This window comes from Aplidium turbinatum, chromosome 12, assembly GCF_918807975.1.
Source record: "Aplidium turbinatum chromosome 12, kaAplTurb1.1, whole genome shotgun sequence".
Classification (NCBI taxonomy): domain Eukaryota; kingdom Metazoa; phylum Chordata; class Ascidiacea; order Aplousobranchia; family Polyclinidae; genus Aplidium; species Aplidium turbinatum.
Window position 1 is genome coordinate 288,455 of NC_137483.1, and position 11,746 is coordinate 300,200.

Here is an 11,746-nt window from a genome sequence, read left to right on the forward strand (position 1 = left end):
GATGCTGGTAACGCCTAATGACATAGATTGTGAATACGTGTTTGTTCACCCCGTGACCTGTCATTGTTGACGTAGGCTATGTATAGGCTTGCCATTTTTTAGAAATGCAAATCTGGGACGCAAATTGAAAAGTGCAAATGAACTTAATGTAGGCCTAATACAAAAGAATTTAATACTAATTACAACTATTTGTTTGTTTGTTTATCTTTATCCTGCATTGCGGGAAAGCGGACTTGAGCGCTACGCATCGGTGTACGCCTTCCGACATACACCTGACCCACGCTGCAGCCGACTGCAATGTCTGTTTCCGATTGTCTACTGTACTTATGACTTAAATTTGGTACTACCCATTACTCGAAATCGATCACTAGGTAGAGGCACTTATCGTAAAGTTTCTTGCCCAGAGAAACAACAGCAAGTGCGGGTGGCTGGAGTCGAACATGCAGGCTCTCGACTGCGAGCCCAACGCGCTAACCACTCGGCCACGGCTGCCGACAACTAATTAATTAATATGGGCAAATTACGAATATATGTAGGCTTATTTCACCAACGAAAAAAAAAAAATTTATGAGCAAATGAATCAGGCCTAATGATATTTTTTCTCTGCTAAGCACCTTTTTCAAAAGTAGGCATTGTTCGATTTTATCTTTTCATAAAATTCACTAAGGCACCTGCAGCTAATAAGGCCCGCTAATTTTCAAACCTCAATATTTTTCTAAATACTGCATAATTTTGAACGAAACTTGGAATGAGGATACTTTGGGTCTATCTAAACAACATATCTATGAAACAAGTTTCTAAGTGAAAGGGGTTGTAAAATATTAAAAAAATAAAAAAAATCTCAAGCGGGCCTTATTAGATGCACGTGTTGTGAAGAAGGCCCGGTTTGAATTAGCACCAAAAGTGATGGCAAAGGTGTATTTTCACTATAACAAAACCACAAAACAAATTCTAATCGACAACACAGGCACATAACTAATAATTAAATACACAGAGACAACTATTCCTTCCCCCGCCCCATGCTCCATTTTTTAAAACGCGACATGGTGTTTTTAGATATGGTAGGGATGATAAAGTATTTTGATTCTGAAATTATGACATTTCCATTGCAATAACAAATTGGATTAATGGTGGAACAAGAATTGTTTAGGTCACTCAAGTCTTTAACCCTCACTTTCTTAACCAGGGGTGCACAACGTTACCCCAGGGGCCCATGGGCCTCACTACCAAAATTAGCCTAGTCTGATCATCATTATCAGTCTTGCTTTAATTAGAAAAAAAAGTTCAAATTTATTGGTTTTACTGCATCAGCATGCACATATCTTTCACATAAAATGCAAAAAAACGGAAGTCAAAGCGGTTTGTTAACTGCAGAACAGTCTAAAATATGTGAAAATTAATAAAACCACTCAATTTCAGTCCCCCCAAACTTCAACTTTCCGTAACTCAAAAAGTTCTCAACTTTAGGCTGTGAAACTTTACCAGTTACTCTCAATTCACCATAGCAGCAATCAGAGCTTCCAATTTTGTTTAAAAGATTTGTAACAACGGAAATCCAGGGGGTGGGCCTTATTACTGGCCGGGCCTTATTAGCTGCAGATGCCTTACATGTCAAATCAACATTAATTTTGCAAGTGAGGAGAGCTTTGACATTCTATTCCACAGTAGCATTTGGCTCCTGTAGTATTGTACGCGTCAATGAAATAAACTGACTGCGTCAGCTCAGAAATTGACGGCCTCACTTATGCGAATTTTGAGGGTGAGACAACTTCATCATACTAATTTGGGTAGTTTGATAAACTAATCTGATAATTTCATATTTTGTTGTTGCCCAAATCAAAACGACAGAACTATGTAAATAAGCAAATCAATGATTTTGTTTATTTTTGGGCACCTGGCTGTGAACGTCACACCTTGGCGGGTGAACTAGGGATGGTAAAAGTAGGGGATTGCTCACTCAAAAGTAAGGTGGACAACTGGAGGGTCATAATGTTATGACAAAATTTGATGCAAATACAGCTTGAGGTCTACCGCCATATGTCGCATACTCAGGTGCAGTTTATATGACCTGCCCATGTGTGTATCGCCAAAATAAATGTAGGACATATGTGATATCATGTTTATTTAATAACTTAGGTATTCAAGTCATGGTAATACAGTGGTTAACTTCACGCAACACCGGTAACGGTAGGTAGCCTCGCACTGCTGCAGTAAGGTTTTGCAGATTTTCTAGCACCCAAAATTTTAACCAAATAGCCTATAGCAATTAATTTGATGAGAATGAATTTATCTAAAAGCAAAGAAAACGTTGCGCAGTTCTACTAATTTTTGAACTTCTAAGTAACCCTCCAGCTGTCCACTTAAGAAAAATCAGTAAAGTGAGTCGTCCCGGTATTCCACTGTCCCTTGGGTGAACTGACGCACTTTTTGTATATGACGTCACGACGGCATGTACTTTTGAACTTTTAGTAGAAGACGCCGCATCCATCAATCGTTTCTCATCACGCTTCTCGGTAGTTCCTGTTTTCTCTAGCCATCTGCTTTTCGGTCTCACGTCTTTTCGTGGACAGAAATCTTTTCCCTATCACTGAAGCCTTGTAATCTTTTATACATTCAACATGACGACACCAACGCAAAATGTGCCATGCAAGAACCTCAGGGAGGCTTTTGACGTAGTATAGCTCAGATACTTTCATTTTATCAATTAGGTTTTAAAATTGAATTTGCCTAGCCATCCTTCAGCTCCCTTGCCCATGTTGCAACAGAAAGCGGAAAGACAAAATTTGTTCTTGAAAAATTTGTCTCCTTTAGTTTGAATGCTCTTCACTTTGTGTCTAACTACCGGTACCTACAATTTACAAGTTAATTTTCCCATTTGTGGTGGCTTCAAACAAACTGCATATTAATTAAAAAATACCATCAAGGTTTTGTTTAGCCTGAAGAATTGTCGCAAGATGTTTCCGACAAGAAAAGTTCTGGTTCGAAACCCTTCCTGACCTACACACCGGCTGCATGGCCGAGTGGTGAGAACACTGGAACGGCAATCGAAAGGGCGCCGGTTTGACACCGCTCAAGAGCATGTGGCTGTGTCAGGACACTTTAAGGCATGCCTGAAGGTGGACATGAAGACTGCCTTCCCGTCCACTTAATTTAAATCTGCAACCACCGGCTGTAAGCCTGGATACGACAACAACAACCTACAAACCACCACAGAAGTAGCCTACCTTGAACTTGGATTCTGTCTCCAAACTGTTTCGAACTAATCTGCCCCGATAGCTCAGCTGGCTAGCGCGTGACTTCGTGAACGAAGAAGCTTCAAGATCAAGCGGCGCTGGTTTGACTCTCGGGATGTGCGCTTGAGCAACGCATTCTAAGGACTGCACTCCATTCAGCGTCAATCTCGATACTTGCCTTAAATGCCTACTCTACAAGTATGCGAAGCTACCAGGAATCCCCTATCAATGCTTAGTCAGTCCGAGGATAAAGATTTGAAATCAACCAACTGTGGGCGGGTGGCGAATTTTTTACCACGAAATTTGTCTCATTTGCATATTTCTGTAAGTGTAGCTATTACTGGTTAGCCTACCGCGCGGTAGGGGAGAGTGGGGCTAGTTTAAACAGGGGCAAGTTTAAACACTGCTAATAGCTCCTCTCCGAAAGTAAATATATCGAAGCTCTGTTGCGCCATCTATGCTTGCATAGTTACCGAGTACCAGCAACGATTTTAGTCGAAATAGATTGATCATGCAACTTTCCAAAAAGTAAAGACTGTTTTGGGGGGGTAAAAGTTAACTTTTTATTTTTAGCTTGTAGTGTTGTAACGCAGTCTGCAGTAAAGTTATTTAAAGTTTCTTTGCAGTTTTAAAATACCTACTCACTGACTTTCAGATAGCCTGTCACTTGAACTGATAGCCAGTTAGCTTGGTAGTGAAATTTAAATAAATGTCCACTGGATGCTGTGGGAGCAAGTTTAAACGTGGTGTTTAAACTTGCCCCGTCAAATTTGCTAAACCATTTTTGTGTTATTAATATTAATTGCCAAGAAAATGAAGTATCTTCTGACAGGTGTCAAACCCACAACAATGCTTGATATGAATGACTCGGTTACATGTCTTGTAATGCAAAGAAATTTATTCTCACACGAGTCAGTTCAATCATATATTGCTAAAAATCGATTTCGATCAGCTAGAAGCTAAATCATCTTCAGTTAAGCTAAGCTTATTCAAATAGAATTTTAGAATAAATAATTTAATTTTAAATTTAATTTAATTTTAAATAATTTAGTTTAATAAATAATTTAATTTAATTTTAGAAATAGAATAGATTTTTAGCAATACAGTAGGCTATATGATTGAACTGACTCGTGTGAGAATAAATTTCTTTGCATAATATTAATTGTTTTTCTTAACTTAAATTTACATTTAGGTTGTTTTAGTTGAAATAATTATGAGAACCCATAGACTAAGAGAAAGACAGATAGTGGCCGGGAGTTCTCTGGAGACTGAGGACTTTTCTCCCTTAAGGGTAATGCCTATGCCAAAAGCTCCAACAAGGCAAAATGCAGGAAAAAGAAGAACTTGAAGAGCTAAAAGGAAGAAAAAGAAAACCAACAAAACCATCGAAAAGAAGGCTGGGAAATCTAACAAAGGAAATAACCAAACGTGAAGAAATGTGGTTCTGCCTAGTGTGCAGCGAGCCGTATATAAGGTTGCCAGATGTTCACTATTTTAAGAAAATGTTCACTGTAAATTATTTTGCTAATAGTGATAGTGAACATGTTCACTATTCTGCTAATCTTAACAATTCTGTCAATATATTTTAGCCAATAGCCATGGATTAACGAGTAACCATACACTTCTGCTGCTTATAGAGCCTAAAAGCTCATGAGTCTGGTGCTTTGGGGAAAAAAACATACTACGCTACTCCAGTGTAATTTCGCCAAAGCCAGGCTTGGCCAGCACGATGTCAACAGTGGAGTGTACAGCCTAGGTAGCTGACAAACTGAAAGCCACTAGCCCGAACAACTAACAGCCTAGAAGTTTGGCCATTTAACTGTTAGTTTATTGACTATGTAGTATGTAGGCCGGCTACCGTACTCAATCAATCAGGGGCAAGCTGTGTAGCATCATTGGGTAAGTTGAGCAACACTAGGGGCAAGTTGAGCAACATATTACGGCCAGCAAAAGTACAGACAATTTAGCAAATCAGCTATTTTTACATTCATTCACTATCTCCAGACTTTGAAACTAGGCCTACGTAAAAATGGCTAATAGGCTACAACATTTGTAAATTAACAAAGGCGGTTTACAGGAACAGTTGCACAACTTGCCCCCATTTACACTTTTCTTAAAGAACAAAAAATTTCAAGAAAACTAACAAATGTACGAACAAATTTTTACTTGCGAAAATACAATTACATCATATGTCTACTGACCCCTACTGCTAAAGTTTGACTAGTTCTATTGTGCATCCAAAAAATCAAAATTTTGTTTGCATCCGAATTTAGATCCTAAGACCTAAACACCTTATATCGTTGATCAAGCCTAACCTGCCCAAAAAACTGATAACTGCGATTCACGTGCTTCAAAGGCATTATAGGTAAAATATAATAATGGCGTTAAGGATTCATTACGCTCTTTATTTCCTTTCAAAGTGGGACTTGCACAACTTGCCCCGTTGCACAACTTGCCCCGCCTTCCCCTAAGCAAGTAGGAGTGTTCCAATTAGCGCTTCTACTTGTGGGTCTCTTTTCTTGCCATTTTAGCATCAGTATCATGTAGCATCAGGTATGTGCTGTGTCCTTTGGCATAGCCAGGGGAGGCGAAAGGGGCCATGCCCCCCAAATGTTCAAAGTTTGGATTCCAAAGTTGAGCCTTTTGTTGATAATATAATAAAATCTACATAAACTTATATCGTTTTCCAAAACATCTGGCTATTAACACCCCCCAGGACTTGTTTTAGACACACAGGAAGACACCAATAAGTTTTGCAAATCGTAAATCGCGCAAAGTTTACGCGATTTATGCTTCTTTTAACTAATCTGCAATTTCAGAATTGCTTAGGCTACTCTGTTGGGTTTTTGTGTAGCTGAGTTTTTAGTGTTCTCTAATTTTAGCTGCAGTTTTTGCCCGTTCGTGTGTAAGAGCTACCTTAATAAGTTTAGCTGTTTATCTGCTAATAAAGTTCATACAAATATTACCCTAAAAGTGTTTCCAGAAAGCGCTATAATCCAATATTTGAGTGTAATTTTTCAAAAATTTTCCGGAGAGCATGCCCACGGACCCCCTTACAATACGTGTGTCTTCGGCACGCTCCAACCCCCACCACTTTTATTACTTCCCTTGCTCAACCCACCAGGTACGCCACTGCACATCAGGTGACGATGTCTTAAATCAAACACTTTGTCGTTCTCTTCAATTCATCAAATATTTTCCTCTCCCCACAATTTATTTTCTGGCTACGCCACTGCCTGTGTACACTGCAAGATACTAGCTAGCCCAATACCTGGATTCAAACTGTGATCAGTTGAGCACTATACTAGCTAAAAACGATCAAGAAAAGAAGATTTTATTAATTTTATCTTATGAACCAAATTGTTGTGTCAGACAATATCACACATAGCATTGCAACAATTTTTGCATAGCCAAATATGCAATAATTCCTTGCATATTTGGGCGTGGTTACACACATTTAGGCGCGTGGCCTGCGTTAGGGAGGGTGCGGTTGCGCGTATTTTGGCATGTGTTTGCGAACTTTGAGGGTGCAGTACGCGCGCTTTCAAAATGTTCACTATTTTGAGAAAGAAAATCTGGCAACCTTAGCCGTATAAGAACAGCCGTCCTGGTGAAGAGTGGGTAAGGTGTAAAGGATGCCGTCAATGGGCACACCAAGATTGCACACAAGACCTCCCAGACTATGTATGCCATAACTGTGGCACAGATTCTGAGTGAAAACATGCGATCAGACACTTGATTGATATGAGACTGTAATTCGACTTGTGGCCGAATTTTCTTGATTTTCTGTTAATATTTGTGTTGTTTTTTCGAAGGGGGAAGGTTTGGTTAGTTGAGCCGGGTACGGCTCAACGGTTGATCCATCCGGTTTTATCGCAACGTCGTGCATGATTAGTCAATCGTTTAATACCGGTAACGAAAATATGGAAAAACGTGAAGTCCATCAGCACATGTAGTTTTAGGGATTTTCTACAAGCAGAAAAATTGTGAAGCAGTTAAATGTAAAATGGCATAGTAAAAGTAGTTTTGAGAGAAATAAGAAATGTGTTATTTTTTCCTACGATGTTTCATCGTTGTCTTAATCGAAAGTCTGGGATAGGTAAGTTGTGATTAGCCGGTTGGTTATTGGCAATTTTTCATAAACTTTGAAAATGGCGGCGATGTTACCAATTGAGCCACTTGCAATGTTCACGGTTGAGCCAGGTCTTTGTCATAAGGAATGTAGTTTATGAGCCGATTGTCCTTACGCACTGCCCTAATTTTGTTGTACCGTACTGTAATTGATGCGTAGAGCTGGTGGCGTAGCCGGGGGGCGGCCCACTCCCCCCTTAAACTTCCATAAGTGTAATTCGTTCTGTAATGCGCCAGTTTGAGGGTAATTTTTTAGCACCCCTCCCCCCTTATATTTTTCGATAGCAACGCCACTGGTTGCTAATGTTTGTTTTCTTCACAAACCTCGCGAAATCGTTTTAGGAAGGTAAAAGCACCTTCGTGCAAAGTTTTCTATTCAATGATTTTCAGTGTTTTCAATAGTATAAATTTCTGTTCGTTCAGTTTTCACTGCTATTTCATTTTAAAACTCTAGACACAATACACAGTTTAAACACTTTTTGATTGTTTATTTGCAAGATGTTCAAAAGAAGAGTTTATTGTGTTTGATGCAGATTGAGCTCTCTTTTGGGATATCATTTGGAAGTGAAATTATTGTGGATTAACCGTGAAATTTAGGGTATCATTTGAGCCGGCTGAGTGTCAATTTTAAAATGCCAATAAATGATATAAATCGGGGTCAGTCGTAAACACAAACATGCTCACAATAACCGCAAAAGACTGAAATTTATCATGATGGATTCGGATTTTTGGTAAAGTTTGTCGTTAAATTTTTATTGCAGAAACATCGATTTCTGGCTCAACTAACTAGACCTTCCCCTACACCTTGTTCTTTTTCTGATCTAAACTGCGAAACTGCATTATAACACGAAGTTATCCAGTTGGTAATGGCTATTCTTATGATGTTTAAACTTACCTCTTGCGTGTTTAAACTTACCCCACACACGGGGTAACTTTAAACACTTGAAAAATATTTTGTATTTCAATATAAAATCTAAACTATACAAAAGTTTTTCAATTTTTTTTTTGCGAGGTATCTACAGATGTTATAGGTATGCAACAAAGCTAAAACAACTTTGTTTCATAAACAAACATAACTATGAGACTAAATAATGTGAAAAGTGTTCAAACTAACCCCACCCTCCCCTAACTGTTTTTACCGATTCATTTTTTTTTCGCGCGGTTTTCAAAGTCAGCAGCCAATTTTAGCCATCCAGGTCCAAATCTAAACATCGAACTTGAAAAAAAAACGAAGACTGGAAACAAACCTAGCCTACTCAAGTCAATTTTAAAAAAGTTGAAAAGAAATTGATTCTGGTCACTCTAAAAGTAGGGGAGACTTAGGTTAGTTGGCCCAATGGGCAAGTTGGCCCACTCTAAATAATTTTTTAAGTGCAATAGTTATTGTGACGTATCATACGCATACCGAGAAATGCTGTTGAAACTACCTTATCACCAGGTTGGGAGGCTCTAGCAAGCAGTATAAACATGTGAGCACGATTTTTGTATGAAAAATTATGATTTTTAATTTTTTTGGATTTTAGAATTTTTTAGATGTCGAGTGAGTTTTTTCTTACTATATAAGAAAGGTTATTATTTAGTGAGTGCAACGCTAGGGTAGTTATTAAGGCTCACTTTGACGGTGAAGCCGTTGTTAGAAGCTCGATAGTTTGACATAAATTTTAGTTTTTACAATATGGCTGCCATGCAGGGAAGTTGGCCCATTTCGTGGGTGGGTACGTTGGCCACCATGGCCAACTTGCCTTCATGGGATATTATATAGAATGATAATGGACTAATTAATACGATGACTTTTTTTTTCAAGATTGAAGTATCAGGGATCCAAAGTAAGTAAATCGCGGCTTTACATCAGCATTAAGCAATCAATAACAATAATTCACTTCCTAACATCGTCTTTACGCCATAGATTACGTCAACTTATTCCTAACCCATATTGTAAGAATAAAATAATGGTAAGTAATTAGATAAAAAAAAACAATCGCGGAAATGTGTCTCAGCAGGTGTATGAAGCAGAGTTTGAGGAGAAAGAGCTTTTCTGCTGTTTAATATACCAAGAGATGAACATGTTGGCCTCGTGGCCAACTTACCTTCCATGGTGGGCCAAATTACCTGCACAGGCGGGTAAGACGGCCCATTTTAATTTTTTCGAAAAACTTGAAAAATTACATACTTAAGAATGTTGGTTTGTTGCAAGAATATGTCTACTTCTAGAATGATGAATTCTCTATTTTTCAATAGCATTCGCTTTGACATATGTTTTGTTATTAGCTCACAAAATCAATTTTTCATTTTGCTGGGCCAACTTACCCGAGTCTCCCCTACGACTTTCCGAATTGATTAAGAATTAACCCTAACTTTTTTGTTTTCAAAAGCTTTTGTGCACAGCAAAAATTATATAATTTAACTTCGATGGGCGTCGAACCGTTGTTCTTACGAGCATTAGGCACAAGATGAAACCACTTGACTGAAAATGCCAACGAAAAAGTGTTGCATTCATAGGGTATTAATCAGTGACGTTCGGTGGCTTAAACCATTGGGAAAGCAACTTGGAAATATGTTGCAGCAAGGTAGTAGGCACGAGGGGCGTAACCGTCGGGCGAAGCCCGAAAGCGTGTTGCCGAAGGCAAAACTTCCAGCGGGGGGTCTGGGGGGCCTCCCCCAGAAATTTTTGAAAAACACTTCCAATTTGGTGCGCTCTGAGAGCATTTCCAAAACAAAATCTTCGGACTTTCCCAGTCCGAGGATAAAGATTCAATCAATCAATCAAACTGGGACTAGTCTAGAATGTTGGCTGCTTTTTTAGACTGAGCACAAAAACTTATTGTCAATGTCATCTGTAAGCATTTACGACATGCATTGGACTGGTGCACTAGTAAAGAGCAAATAATTAGCCTATAAATTAAGCTATAGTCCATTCTTGAAGAACACAAGTATGTTTGCTCTGAACTTGTGATGTCAGTCTATTGACCCAAAGAATTTAAAAAACACTTGTGCTGTTTCAGTACTGGTTGGTTAATGTACCCTTTGGAATTGCATGTCTTATTGTAGAATCTATGTTTTTTTTGGTAAGAGAACCAGCTTTATTTTCAGCGTACTCAGTAGCCTATAGTTACAAGCCCGAAAATCACTCATGCGTAGAGGCTGTATTCCTTTTGCCTGAAACCAAAAGCAGCCGCTATGAGATACGCATGACGTCACTGGGAAAGCAACTTTAACCATAACACCAGATAACACATCTGATTGGCTAAGCAGCTGGTGTCGTTTTGCAAAACGATTGAGGATTGGATAAAACGAAGGCGTTTTTCAATGTTGGGTAAGCAACTTTGAAAGTTGATTTCCCTGGAGCTTCAGTGATGGTTTCTGACAAAAGCGTTTGCGTTAATTGGCATTTATAGGCAAGAAATGCGGTTTGATGAGGACTTAGACTACTCACAAGCGTTACGAGTAATTCTAGTCACGAACACAGTAATTTTCAAGTTAAAATAGACTTGATAAAAATAATAAGTTAAACCTAGAATTCAGTCATTATATTTTGCATAGTTTTCGCTCAGGTAAGCACTGCTTTCCCTCACCGATCGTCACTGGTATTAATACAAACTCTATGCGGAGTAACCGAGAGATAAATTTGCACACGCGGCTGACTTGGACAACTATAGGTAGGCTAGTTCTAGTTGTCTATTTGATGAATTAGAGCAAATCGTTAGTAATTCTAATCTAATTTGGTTAAAGCTCGTTTACTCTATCTCCAGTTTTGCTAAAATTTTTCGTTTTTCAACAAATGAAACCTCATGCAAAGAAAATGCAATAAAACGATCAAGGGAACGTTCAAATATTACGTAACGCTTTTTTTCCGAATTTTTGACCCCCCCTCCCCCATGTAACGCCAACGTAACGCTTTTTTTCAACCCCCCCCCTCCCCCATGTAACGCTTTTTCACTACAAATTCAGCACAAAAAACTACCATTCCGTACTCGAAAGCGTTACGTAACGTTTTGCTTGAACCCCTCCCCCCCCCGATGTGACGCTAACGTAACGCTTTGCATAAGCTCCCCCCCTCCCCCTCGAAGGCGTTACGTAATATTTGAACGTTCCCCAAGATCAAAGTGTCATTTTATCACTTAAGTAGCCAAGTCATTAAAAACTCGATTCACTCATCAACATCACAATGTCTATTATGACGTAAGGGATTTTGGTGCAGCGATAGGGGAATGATACTTTCATCTAGAGTTGCCATATTCGCGTTTTTATCCAAATAGAAAAAGATATGGGACAGCTGGGTCAAACTAATTCTAATCTAGTTTGAACTCTACTCTAGTTTGTGAAAACTTAGCTAGCTCTACCTTTAAGTCTAGTCTAATTTGTAAAAACTAGAATAGCTGTAA